The sequence below is a fragment of the Otolemur garnettii genome, unplaced genomic scaffold (genome assembly GCF_000181295.1).
Source record: "Otolemur garnettii isolate 467f Iridium unplaced genomic scaffold, OtoGar3 scaffold00024, whole genome shotgun sequence".
NCBI lineage: Eukaryota > Metazoa > Chordata > Mammalia > Primates > Galagidae > Otolemur > Otolemur garnettii.
The window spans coordinates 20,248,697-20,263,495 of NW_003852419.1; the positions used below are offsets into that span (position 1 = coordinate 20,248,697).

A 14,799-nucleotide genomic window follows, 5' to 3' on the forward strand; every position below is an offset into this window, starting at 1 on the left:
TACTCTAGGATATGGTAATATGCACATATGTGGCTTGCATGTAGTTTTTTAAACTTTAGAATATGAGGGTATAATATTTAGGTTACATTGTTCTCACTTCTAGGGTAAAGTTACATTTGTAGAAGAGCCCCTCACCCAGGGTGTGTGTTATACACCCTCACAATGTGCAACATTAGGTGAGATCCCACCTCACGCCCTCCCTCCTCCTACCTTACGTCCTCCCCCCTCTCCCTTCTCACTTCCTTCTATCCCTGAACTGGACTATAATAGTGTTTTATTGTTCTTATGGACATGTAATTGTTTATATATTGATTTCATATTAGTATGGAGTACAGTGATTTTATTTTTCCATACTTGTGATACTTTACTAAGAAGAATGTATTTCAACTCCATGCAGGTAAATGTAAAAGATGTAAAGTCTCCATCTTTTTTAATGGCTGAATAATGGCTCAGAGAAATTTCTGTTCAAACCTCTTGCCCACTTATAGAGGGAGTTGTTTGCACTTTTCTTATTGTTTAATTTGAGTTCTCTGTACTAGTTACCAGGCCTTTGTCAGATTCATAACATCCAAAATTCTTCTCCCATTCTGAGGGCTGTCTTTTGCTTTATTTGTAGTACTCTTAGCTGTGCAAAAGCTTTTTAGCTTGATCAAGTCCCAGTTATTTATTTTTGGTGTTGCTGCAATTGCTGGGGGCGGGGAGGGGAGGGTGTCTTCCTCATAAAGTTTTTCCCCAGGCCAATATCTTCAAGTGTTTTCCCCATAGTCTCTTCTAGAATTTTTATTGTTTCATGTCTCAAATTTAAATCTTTTATTCAATGAGAATCAATTTTTGTCAATGGTGAGAGGTTTGGGTCCAGTTTCAGTCTTCTGCATGTGGATAACCAGTTCTCCCAGCACCATTTGTTAAATAAAGATTCTTTCCCCAGAGCATGTTTTTGTTAGACTTATCAAAGATTAAATGGCGATACATGGCTAGGATCATCTCTGAATACTATTCAGTTGTCTAATCATCTCTAGATTCTCTATCCTATTCCATAGATCTATGTCTCCATTTTTGTGCCAGTACCATGCTGTTTTGATCACCATGGACTTGTAATATAACTTGAAGTCAGGAAATGTGATGCCTCCAGATTTGTTTTTATTTCTAAGAACTATATTTGCTATTTGGGGTTTTTTCTGGTTCCATATGAATCAAAGTACTATTTTATTTAAGATCTTTAAAGTATGACATTGGTGCTTTGATGGGGATTGCATTAAATCTATAGATTGCTTTGGGTAGTATAGACATTTTAACAATGTTGATTCTCCCCAGCCTTTAGCATGGTATATTCTTTCATTTGTTGACATCTTCTGTTATTTCCCTTCTCAAAGTTTCATAATTCTCTTTATAGAGATTTTTCATGTCTTTTTTTAGATACATTCTCAGGTAGTTCATCTTCTTTGGTGCTATTGCAAAAGTAACAGTCTTTGATTTTGTTCTTGGCTTGACGGTTGTTGGCATATACAAAGGCTACTGATTTGTGGGTACTGATTATATAACCTGAGACGCTGCTGTATTCCTTGATCACTTCTAAGCACTTTGTGGTTGAGTTCCTGGGGTTTTTGAGGTATACAATGATGTCATCTGTGAAGAGGGAGAGTTTGACCTCCTTTATCCCCATTTGGATTCCTTTGATCTCCTTCTCTTGCCTAATTGCAATGGCTAGGACTTCCAAGACTATGTTAAATAGCAGTGGAGACAGTGGGCTTCCTTGCCTGGTTCCAGATTTCAGTGGGCATGCTTTCAGTTTTACTCCATTCAATATGATATTGGCTATGTGTTTGCTGTAGATAGTCTCTATCAGCTAAAGGAATGTTCCTTCTAAGCCTATTTTCTTGAGTGGTTTTATCATGAAAGGATGCTGGATATTATCAAAAGCCTTTTCTGCATCAATTAAAAGAATCATATGGTATTTGTTCTGATTCTATTTATGTGGTGCATTATATTTATGGATTTGCATATGGTGAATCAACCTTGTGTCTCTGGGATAAAACCCACTTTTTAATGTGTTGTTGTATACTTTTTGCTAAGGCCAAAGGAGGAAGATTGCTTGAGACCAGAAGTTTGAGACTAGCCTGAGCAAGAATAAAACCCCATCTCTACAAAAAAAATAGAAAAATTATCTAAGTGTGGTATCACATGCATGTAGTTCCCACCTACTTGGGAGGCTAGGGCAGGAGGATCACTTAGGCCAAGGAGTTTGAGGTTGCAGCGAGCTATGATGACACCACTATGCTTTAGCCTGGTTATTTCTCAAATAAATTAATTAAATAAATAGACTAGAATAAATATCAAATAAAATTCAACAATTACTAGAAGCATAATACCCTCCAAAACTCAGTTAGAAAGATTTTAGAAATCTTGAATAGACCAATATCAAGTACTGAAATAGCATCAATTATACAAAATCTCCTAAGAAAAGAAAAGCCCTGGACCAGATGGTTTCACACAAGAATTCTTTCAAACCTTCAACTCTTTCTGACTGAGTTTTGGAAGGTATTATACTTCCAGATATTGGCCCATCTCCTCTACATTTTCATATTTCTAAGAATAGAGTTTTTTGTAGTAATTGTTGAGAATCTTTTGTATTTCTGTAGCATCTGGTGTTATTTCCCCTTTATCGTTTCTGATTATAGTTATTAGAGATCTTTTTCTTTTTTCTGTTTCTGGTTAGTCTAGCCAAAGGTTTATCAATTTTATTGATCTTTTCAAACAACCAACTTTTTGTTTTGCTGGTCTTCCAAATAATTCTTTTGTTTTCAATCTCATTTAATTCTAATTTTGGTTATTTCATTTCTTCTGCTGGGTTTGGAATTAGATTTTTCTTCCTTTTCCAGTTGCTTAAGATGGCCCATTAGGTTGACTTGCTCTCTTTCTGTTTTCTTGATAAAGGTATTTAACGCTATAAATTTCCCTCTAAGGACTGCTTTTGCAGTATCCCACAGGTTTTAATAGTTTGTGGTTTCATTATCATTTTGTTCCAGAAATCTAATGATCTCCTTCTTGATCTCATCTATGACCCAGTTATCATTCACCATAAGGTTATTTAGTTTCCATGATTTTATTTGAGTATGGGGATTTCTGTTGCTATTGAGTTCAACTTTTATTCCATGATGGTCTGAGAAGATGGATAATTTCTATTCTTTTGAATTTGTTAAGGTTAGCCTTGTGTCCTAAGATATGATCAATTTTGGAAGATGATCCATGGGCTGATGAGAAGAATGTCTGTTAAGTCCATTTGTTGTAGGGTCTTGTTTAAGTCCATTATTTTTTGTTTAGTTTCTGCTTGGAAGATCTACCTAGTACTGCCAAGAGAGTGTTAAAATATCCAACTATTATAGTGTAGGACAATATCATATTGTTCAGATCAGTTAGGGTTTGTTTTATATATCAAGGACCATTCAGATAAGGGTGCATAGATATTAATTGTTGAAATCTCTTCATGTTCTGTGTTTCTCTTGACAAGTATGTAGAATCTATCTTTGTCTTTCATTATTTTTGTTGGTTTAAGTCCAATTGTATCTGCAAACAAGACTGCAACCCCAGCTTTTTTCTGCTTTCCATTTGCCTGGAATACTGTTGCCCATCCCTTCACCCTGAGTCTTATTTTATCTTCTGAGGTAAGGTGAGTTTTTTATGGGCAACAGATGTCTGGCTGGAGTTTTTGTATCCAGTCAGACTGCCTATGCCTCTTTAAAGGAGAGTTCAAACCATTCACATTAACTGAGAGAATTGATAGATATGGCAGAGTTTTGAACATTTTGTTTTTCAGAGGTCCAGAGCTTATTTTAATCCCTTTCATTAATGTGGAAACTAGGCATTGTTCTTTTATTTTTGGGTAGGTTTACTTTGGTGGTACCAGCCTGTTGATTGTTATGAAGAATGGGTCTGAGTATTTCCTAGAGAGCTGCTCTACTCATGGTGAATTTCCTCAAGATGTAGGTGTCAGTGAAGAATTTGTTTTCTCCATCAAAAATGAAACTCAGTTTTGCAGGATATAGGATCCTGGGCTGGAAATTGTTTTAAGAAAATTGAAGGTTGATGACCATCTTCTTCTGGCTTAGAAAGTTTTTACTCCAAGATCTGCAATCATCCTTATAACTTTTCCCTTTGAAGTCATACTTTTCTTATGTCTGGCTGCTTGCAGAAATCTCTCCTTCATGTTAACATTAGCAAAATTAATTACAATGTGTCTAGGACAGTGGTTCTCAACCTTCCTAATGCTGTGACCCTTTAATACAGTTTCCAACCCCAAAGGGGTCTGACCTACAAGTTGAGAATGGCTGATCTAGGAGATTCTTTATTTGGATTGAGTTGTGGTGGGGTTCTGAAACTACTATCTGAATTTCCATGTCTCTTGCAATACTTGGGAAGTTCTCTGCCATAATGTCTTAGAGCAGAGAATTTCTGCCTTTGGGACCATCTTCTTCAGGAATCCCTATAATTCAGATAGGGATTCAGATATTTGATTTCTTGGAATGATCCCCTAACTCTGTCAGGGAATATTCTGTTCTTGATATCCATTTTTCTGCCTCTTTGAATGCTTGGGATAGCTCAAAAGTCTTGTCTTCTTTTTTTTCTTTTTTCTTTCTTTCTGTTTTTTTTTTTTTTTCGTTGTTGTTGCAGTTCAGCTGGGGCCAGGTTTGAACCTGTCACCCTCAGTATATGAGGCTCTGCCCTATTCACTGAGCCATAGGCACCACCCCCAAATCTTGTCTTCTTTATCTGAGATTCTTTCTTCCCACTGTTCAACTCTATTTCTCAGGGCCTTTACTGTATTTTGAAGCTCCTCAAATACCTTTTTCAATTCCTTAAACTCTGCCATATCTTTCCTAATTATGTCCATATCCTTGGTGACTTTATCTTTGAATTCATTAATTTCTTGAGACAACTTCTGAACTATTTTTTGGTTCTCTGTTTTCATCTTTTCCTCCATTACCATTATCTTATTTGCCATCCATTTTCTGAATTCTATTTTTGACATTTTAGCAATTTCTCTGTGGATGGAATTTTCTGTGTATTTTCTTTGACATTCCCAGGGGGAGTTAATCTGTTCTGATTTTTCATGTTGCCAGAGTTCTTTTGCTGACTCCTCTCATGAGTATTTTCAGCTTCTTCCTCTCTTTTTAAAAAAAATATTATACTTTTTTAGTTGAATTGATAGGTTGTTCCTGTTGAGTCCACTCCTCACTGTTCAAGTGCCACTGCTGCACTAACAAAGGTAGACAAGTGACGAATCCACAGACCCAGACAGTGTCTCCAAGGGGACAAGAATCAGTAGATAGCTCGGAGTTCCAGTCAAAGTTGCTCCAGTGCTGGCTCTGCCCATCAAATCAAGCTCATGGGGCTGTCCAGCTGGCAGCACTGGCCCAGAGTTCAGGAGAGATGCTTATGCACTGGGTACCATCCAGCAAATTGAGTTTAGAGGGCTGCAGCTCTGTGGAGAATGTAGGTCCAACACTCAAAGATGCTCATACCAGGCACTGCCCACCCAGTCAAGCTCAGGGGGCTGCTACCTGGTGGGTGGCACAGGTCAAAAGTTCAGTAAGAGTCACTCAGGCACCAGACACAGCCCACCCAAATGAACTCAGAGAGCCTCTACCCATTGGAGAGTGTAAATGCAAAGTGCTGTCCAAAGTTGCTTAAACACCAGCCCCACCCACCCAGTTGAGCTCAGAGGGCCCTGAGCGGGTGGAGGGCAAAGGTCCAAAGTTCAGTCAAAAGTCAGTCATTTAAGCACGAGTCCACCCACCCCAGCAAGCTCAGAGGTTGTCCTAGAGGGCAGAAAACAGATCTGCCTGAGAATTCCCAAGTAGCTGGAGGGTTTACCCTCTCCCTGCCAAAGTTAGGACTGCCATGAAGCAGCTGGCAGATTTCCCGAGCTTTGATAATCTCGCCAAACCCTCCAGCCTCTTTGAAGGGTAGTCCAGCATCTAGGATATGGGAAGGGCAATCAGGGTGTTCAAGATTGCAGGACAGTATTTGGTCTTTCGTGCCAGGCAGGATGGAGCTTCAGCTTGGTGGTGGAACCTCGATAATGAAGGAGGACTAAAACTAAGTAACTGCTCTCCTGTGCAGTTTGCTGACCTTGTTCGCTGGTCAGTTCACATGTTCACATGCCAGGGCAGAGTTCTCATTTCGGGGGAGGGGTCTCTCTTCCTCTTGGAGCTGGGCTCCTACCTGTTGTTTTTCTTTCACTTTCTTGTTTCTTCCTTTTAATTCAGCCTCGATGATATGTACCTCACATACTCCTCTCTGCATGCAGTTCCTTACCTTAGGCTTCCATCTACTTCAGTCTAATATCTCTCCCTTTGGACATGAGCCTCTGGCAAAAGCTGCTTCTAGTCAGCCACCTTCCCACAATCCCCTACCACACTAGTATTCTTAAAGTTTGACCATATTACGACATGAATCCATTTGTCCACCCATGTTTTGGGATTATTGATAGAAGATACTTTTGTTCTACCCTACACTAGCCACATTGACACTTACTCTAGTCTATTTATTTAACTAATTTATTTGAGAAATAACCAGGCTAAAGCATAGTGGTGTCATCATAGCTCGCTGCAACCTCAAACTCCTTGGCCTAAGTGATCCTCCTGCCCCAGCCTCCCAAGTAGGTGGGAACTACATTCATGTGATACCACACTTAGATAATTTTTCTATTTTTTTGTAGAGATGGGGTCTTATTCTTGCTCAGGCTAGTCTCAAACTCCTGGTCTCAAGCAATCTTCCTGCCTTGGCCTTCCAAAGTGCTAGGATTACAGGTATGACCCACTGTGCTTAGCCCTATTTATTTATTAACTTTATGGTTTTATTAGTTATTCTTAATATTATATACGACTCTTCAAGCAAAATTTCTTCATTATGTACTTGCAGAAAATTTAAATATTGGGTTTTTTTGATCCTGGATAAGCATAATTTACCAGTTAGTAAAGCAGAGAAGAAAGTTTGAGACATTTGACTCCTTTCTCAAAAGGAAAAAAATTAGGGTCAGAACCCAAATAGTTTAACATTTGTACCTTTCTACACAGTAAAAACTATATTTTGCTTAGTAATTTAATTTATGACTAGGTAAGTTCTGAAAAATGACATCTTGTTTCAGAATATAGTAATTGAGCATTTCAGAATGTAAAAATGGCAAATAATATTAACATGGTAAATAATTTCCACCTAAATACCTAATTTAGAAAAATCTATACCTATGATAATTAAGCATTGGTGTTTTTTTAATATGTCACATTCTGTGATTGGTAAGTTTATGTCACCACAAAGAAATGAACAAAGTTTTGGCTCGGCGCCTGTGGCTCAAGTGGCTAAGACGCCAGCCATGTACAACCAAGGTGGCAGGTTTGAATCTAGCCCAGGCCCACCAAACAACAATGATGGCTGCAATCAAAAAATAGCCGGGCATTGTGGTGGGTGCTTATAGTCCCAGCTACTTGGGAGGCGGAGGCAGGAGACTCGCTTGAGCCCAGGAGTTGGAGGTTGCTGTGAGCTGTGATGGCACAGCACTCTACCCAGGGCAACAGCTTAAGGCTCTGTGTCAAAAAAAAAAAAAAAAAAAAACAAAGTTTTGATAATCATGGCATTCTAAGGAACTTAGTGAAAAGTGTATATCTCTCAAGTTATACAGGTAACATAGATCTCTGCAGCCAAGCAAATCAGTTAGTCTCTTATGCTCTTACAGTCATGAAAGATTTAGGATTATGTCTTTAGGCAAAAATGCTTATAAGTAGGAAGGTATAGATCAAAACTGACATCAGGACATAATAAAGAAGAAAGAGTGAAAATGAAGCTAAAAGTAGGCTGGCAAGAATAGACCTTCTAAGTCAATATAATGAATATAATGTAATGTACCCTCTCAGGCACAATATAGGAAGTTAAACAGGTAACCCCAGATTAAGTTGTAGAATTAAAAACTTCTTTTGTAGTGCTTGCTTTGGCAGCACATATACTAAAATTGGAACGATACAGAGAAGATTAGCATGGACCCTGCTCAAGTATGATGTGCAAATTTGTAAAGCGTTCCATATTTAAAAAAAAAAGAAGAAAAGAAAACAAAACAAAATTTCTTTTGTAGCTTAATTATAGAAGAATTTTATAATATTTTAAGTATAAAAGCAAATCTTGGCCATGTGTGGTAGCTTACGTCTGTAACTCCAGCACTTTGGGAGGCCAAAGCAGGAGGATTTCTTGAGCCCAGAAGTTCAAGACCAGCCTCAGCAACATAGCAAGACCCCCCATCTCTATAAAACATAGAAAAATTAGCTGGGCATGATGGCACATGCCTATGTCTCAGCTACTCAGAAGGCTAAAGTGGGAGAACTGCTTGAGCACAGGAGTTTGAGGCTGAAATGAGTTGTGATCATACCACTCCAGCCTCGGCAATGACACAGTAAAACATGTCTCTTAAAAAAAAAAAAAAAACCCAAAATGAAATCTTTACCTTTATTCATGTGTCATCTATTTGATATAATTCTTACATACTTTACAATGATAGCACAATTTTATAGTAAAACAAAAAAGTCATTTTAGAAAGAAGTAACATTAAAAATCAAGCTTTTGAATAATTTTTTAATGACATGGGAATGCACTGATGACATATCTTTGGCTAACAAAAAGGAAGATAAAGACAAATTTTTAAACATATGCATAGGAAAAAGTAAATACACTAATTTTATCAGTTATCACTGGGTAATAATATGATCTTTGTTATCTTTATACTATGTTGTCTATGTTGTATTCTCTAAAGTTCTCCATTAAACAAAATAAGCTTTTATTTCAGAATTTTAAAATGCATTTTAAAAGAAGATGGAAACTTATAAAGTTAGGTTTTATAGCATAGTATCTGAAAGACCATGTATAATAAATATATTTAGAAATATAATGCATTTAAAAGAATTTCATAATACATAAATGGACAGTCACATTAAGTGCAGTTGGGATATATTTGAATAGGGTTTTATTTTTTTTTAATTTTTTTGCAGTTTTGGCTGGGGCCAGGCTTGAACCCACTACACCTGGTATATGGGGCCAGCACCCTACCCATTGAGCCATAGGCACTGCCCTTGAATAGGGTTTTAAAAAATATACTGAGTTTTCTGCATGTAAGGGTTATATAAGTTGTTTCCTCTTTTTCCTTTTTTTCTAAATAACTATTCTTTGATCATTGTAAAAGATAAATTGCTAGCTGTCCCCTCAAATGGCTTTTGCTTTCATGTATCAAGTGTTATGCTGGGTATATGATCACCCATGAAAGGTATTTCCCAGACATTCTTATGGTTAGGGTAATCTTAGGACCAGCTTCTTTCTAATAGGCTATGAACAGAAGTGATGTAATCTTGAATTATAGCCTAAACAAGAAAAGAGTATGTCCTCTCCTCCTTTTTTCTCTTTCCTATAGCCTAGAATACAATGTAGTGAAAGCTATTATCGTAGAGATGACAAAGCAATACCATAGATAGGGCCTGATAATCTAACACTAGCATGATAACCTAATATCAGCAAATCTTGGACCAAGTCCCAGGATTATTAATTGCAAAAAGAAAATGGGATTTGTGGTCTCTTGTTTTAGAGCAGCTTAGATTATTCTATAACTATACATCATTGGCATTGTACCACCACTGGTGCACCACCCATGAAGCTCATATAACTCTGGCCAAGCATAAAAATATAATTTTATAACTATGATTTTACTTTATAGTTTGTATTATACTACAAATAGATGTTAATTGGATGTCTTAGGTTCACACTAGAAATGACATAATTATAAAAATATAGCCCTCTTTAAATAAAAAATCTTACTGGATGCTCATTCTTACTACTTTCCTGACATATGATTTATTAGGTGGCATAAAGAATACTAAAACAGAAGTGCATTAATGTACATAGTTACCATTCAATAAAAAAAAAAGAAGAATACTAAAACAGGTAAGAAATGATAGTGTGACCAAGAACTCATAAGAGTCCATATTTTATATGTGTTTTATCTTACCTCTCAAGGACATTATTACTACAAATACATACTATATTTTGATTTTGTAAAAAATTTCAGATTAATATTAGTGTACAATTAGGTTACATTGTTTGTGTTTGTTAGGTACAGTCCAAGTTCTAGTTTAGCCCTCTGCTTCAAGGGTGTGCTGTATACCCTTACATTGTACTTAATAGGTGAGAACTCACCAGTCCTCCTCTCTGCTCGTGTCTCCCCACCCCTACTCGAATTTAATTGTGTTTTTCTCTTGTATAGGTGTGTAGTTATTTATTTATTGGTTTCATATTAATATTGAGTACAATGGATACTTGCTTTGCCATTCTTTGTGATACTTTATGAAGGAGAATGTTCTTCAACTCCAAAAGATATAAAGTCTCCATCTTTCTTAATGGCTGAGTAGTATTCCATGATACATATATACCACAGTTTACTAATCCATTCATGGGTTGATGGGCACTTGGGTTGATTCCACATCTTGGCAATTATGAATTGAGCTGTAATAAACATTCTACTGAAAATGTCCTTATGACTTTTTTCTTCTGGGATGGGGGATCAAATGGAAAGTCTACTTTTAGCTCTTTGAGGATTCTCCATACCTCTTTCCAAAGAGGCTGTATTTAGTTTGCAATCCCATGAGCTGTGTAAAAGTGTTCCCTTCTCTCCACAACCATGCCAGCATCTGCAGCTTAGGGACTTTGAGATATAAGCTATTCTCACTGAGGTTAGGTGTTTATTTCAAGGTGGTTTTGATTTGCATTTCTCTGATGACTAGGGACCATGTTTATTGGCAATTTGTCTTCTTAGGGAAAGTTCTGTTCATGTCTCTTTCTCATTTATGAATGAGATTGTTTGCTCTTTTCTTGTGGATTAGTTTGAGTTCTCTGTAGATTCTAGTTATTAGCCTTTTGTCAGATTTGTAGCATGAAAAAGTCTTCTCCCATTCCTAAAGTTGTCTGTTTGCATTAGTTGTTGTGTCCTTAGCTGTGCAAAAGCTTTATAGCATGATCAGGTCCCATTTACTTATTTTTGGTGTTGCTGCAATTGGCAAAGGAGTCTTCTTCATAAAATCTTTTACCAGGCCAATATCGTCTAGAGTTTTTCCCAAAATTTTGTCTAGAGTTTTTATCATTTCCTTTCTTTCATTTAAATCTTTTATCCAGTAAGAGTCAGTTTTTCTAAGTGGTGAAAGGTACAGGTCTAGTTTCAGTTTTCTACCAGTTCTCACAGCATCATTTATTAAATAAGGATTCTTTTCCCCAGTGTATGCTTTTCTTTGGTTTACTTAAGAATTCAGTTCTCTAGTGCATGCTTTTCTTTGGTTTACTGAAGATCAGATGGCAATATATGATGGTGTGATGTGGCTGGTTTCCTCTCTAGGTTCTCTATTCTATTCCATTCATCTATATCTCTATTTTTGTGCTAGGACCACGCTGTTTTTGTCACAGTAGACTTGTAGTATAACCTGAAGTCTGATGATGTAATGCCTCTAGATTTGTTTTTATTTCTTAGAATTGCATTGGCTATTTAGCATTTTTTTCAGGTTGCATGTGAAATGAAGTACTATTTTTTTCAAGTTCTTCAAAGTATGATGTTGGTACTTTGATGGGGATTGCATTAAATCTGTAGATTGCTTTGGGCAGTTATGGACATTTTAACAATGTTGATCCTTCCTAGCCATGAGCATGGCATGTTCTTCCATTTGTTAATTATCTTCTGTTATTTCTTTTCTCAGGGTTTCATAATTCTCTCTGTAGAGATCCTTCATGTCCTTTATTAATTATTTCATTTTCTTTAAATGTATATTGTGTCTTTGCTTTGATTCTCAGCTTGATGGTTATTGGCATATATGAAGGCTACTGATTTGTGGACATTAATTTTGTATCCTGAGGCATTATTGTATTTCTTGATCACTTTCAAGAGCCTTGTGGTTGAGTCCCTGGGGTTTTCTAAGTATAAGATCATATCATCAGCAAAGAGCTGTGATTCTCAACCTGTGGGTTGTGACCCACAGGAACTGTGTTAAAGGTCTGCGGCATTAGGAAAGTTGAGAACCACTGGCAAAGAGCAAGAGTTTGACTTCCTCTATCTTCTCTTTGAATATGATTTTGGCCCTTTCATATTTTTTGATAATATCACAATGGTTTTGAAGGGCCCTGAATTAAAACTGGTAATAGGCTTTTGGGCTCTCTCACTGTATACTATTGATGTAACTTCCCCACCTCTTATGTTAAGTGTTAAATTGTATCTTCCCCAAATTCATATGTTAATGTCTTAACCTTCAATACCTTAGGATATGATGATACTTGAAGACAGATCTTTTCTTTGGGAGGAAGGGGAAGAGTACTGTTCCATTCCCAGGCCAGAGTGCAAAGGCCTCATCATAGCTCACTATAACCTTAAACTTCTAAGCTCAAATGATCCTTCCACCTCAGCCTCCCAAGCAGCTGGGAGTACAGGAATATGCTACTATACCCGGATAAGATTTTCACCTTTTGCAGGGACAGGATCTTGCTGCATTGCCCAGGTTGGTGTCAAAGTCCTGGCCTCAAATGATCCTCCTACCTTGGCCTCCCAAAGTGCTAGGATAACCGGTGTGAGCCACTGTGCTCAGCCTAAGATAAGTCTCAAAAGATGTAATTAATTAAAAGGAAGTCATTAGGATGAGTCCTAATCTAATATGACTAATGTCCTCATAAGTAGAGAAAATTGGAAATGGTATTGACATTTCAAGGAAATAAATAAATAATAAGAAATAAAGGAGCATTTCTGCCTTTATATGTAGCATTTCTGATACATGCAGTTGTATTAATAGCAGTATCATTCATTAAGAAGGGAACCCTAGTGATAGACTAGGTTTCGGCTCTCTATTAGACTAGATGGGTCTGGAATCCAGAAGGGAAATCAGAACTGCTAACTTTGAGAGATCTTAGCATGTATATAGGCCTGGATGATATTACTGAAGGAGAGAATATAGAGTAAGAAATGAAAGGGATCCAGGGCCAAATTTAGAGGAAGATTTAGAGGCCTGAAAGAGAAAGACTGACTATCGAAGGAATGGTTATAAAAGTAGTTAGGGAGGAAATCATGAAAGAATGATGTCATAGAAATCAAGAGAAGACAATTCTAACAAGGTGGGAATAGTTGACAATATCTAAAATATGTTTAAAAGGTCATTAAAGGCTCAGCGCCCATAGCTCAGTGGTTTGGGCACCGGCCACATGCACTGGGGCTGGTAGGTTCAAACCCAGCCCAGACCTGCTAAACAACAATGACAATTACAACAAAACAATAGCCGGGCATTGTGGCCAGCACCTGTAAGTCCTAGCTGCTTAGGAAGCTGAGGCAAGAGAATCACTTAAGCCCAAGAATTGAAGGTTGCTGTGATGCCATAGCACTCTACCAAGGGTGCCACAGTGAGACTCTGTCTCAAAAAAAAAGTCATTAAATTTAAGGACTTAAAAATACCTACTTATTTTAATGTCACTGGGGTAGAGGGGATCACCCTAAGTTAGTGAAAACTGTTTTGGCAGAATAATTGTTTAGCAGCTGGGTAGGAATGTATTGAAGAGTGAATAGACAGTGAACAGCTCTAGGTGTTTTTTCACCCAAGGTATACTCTTTATTTATTATTATTTATTTATTTCCTTGGAAATTTCTTCCACTCAATTCCTATTATATAGTGCTGACTCCTTTTGTCTTAGATTTTCACATACCTGTGGGACAACTTATATTCTTATAACCTTAAGTTGGTATATTGGTCCCATCTTTAAGATAGATATCTCATTATGTATACCCAAATATTTTTTTTAAAAAACCTGAAAATTGAAACAATTTTAGTCCCGCGCATTTCAGATAAGGGATACTCAACCTGGAATTACTGATAGGGAAGGACTTACTTTTCCCATCTTAATTCATTTGCTGTATGTCTTAGAGCCTTTTGCTTCTGATTTTTATTCTTTCTTACAGCCTTTTTGTTACTCATTTCTTCCATTATTGCCTTTTTTTTGTAGTGACATAGCTCAATTCCCTTCTCATTTCCTTGTGATTTTTTTGTGGTTGTCATGGGAATTACATATAACGTTCTAAAGTTATAACAGTATAATTTGAATTGATACCAAGTTAACTTCAATTGCATTTAAAAAACTGTATTCTTCAGTTTTGTCCCTGTCCTTCTACTTTGTTACTCATTACATCTTCATACATTGTGTATCTACTAAATAAGTTTATATTTTTAGGCATTTGTATTTTAATTCATGTTGAAAGGAGATTTAGAAACCAAAATAAATAGTTTTTTTATATCTGACCATGTATTTACTTGTACTAGAGATACTTTGAGTTACTATCTGCCCTCTTCATTTCAAACTATAGAACTCTCCTTAGCTTTTCTTGTAGTGAAGGTCTGGCGGTAATAATGACCTTCAACTTTTGTATATCTGAGAATATCCTTATTTTTGACAGACAGTATTGCTGTTTATAAACTTGTTGGTTGACTTTTTTCCTTCTAGCACTTTATTTTTTTTTTTTTTTTTTTTTGAGACAGGGCCTTAAGCTGTCCCTCTGGGTAGAGTGCTGTCGCATCACAGCTCACAGCAACCTCCAACACCTGGGCTCCAGTGAGTCTCCTGCCTCAGCCTCCCAAGTAGCTGGGACCACAGGCACCCGCCACAACGCCTGGCTCTTTTTTGTTGCAGTCGTCATTTTTGTTTTACCAGGCTGGATTCCAACCCGCCACCTTAGATGTATGTGGCTGGCGCCTTAGC

At 37.1% G+C, this 14,799-nt stretch overlaps 1 protein-coding gene and 1 non-coding gene across 2 annotated transcripts in view; one reads left to right on the forward strand and one right to left on the reverse strand.

Annotated features, from left to right (window-relative positions):
* The window catches only part of WDPCP (WD repeat containing planar cell polarity effector), a 375,892-nt gene that overhangs the window by 101,048 nt on the left and 260,045 nt on the right, over positions 1 to 14,799 (reverse strand). The gene's annotated exons all lie outside the window — the stretch shown is intronic.
* Positions 7,976 to 8,082, forward strand: LOC111724601. Its single transcript, XR_002772871.1, has one exon. It is a non-coding gene; the product is annotated as a U6 spliceosomal RNA (small nuclear RNA).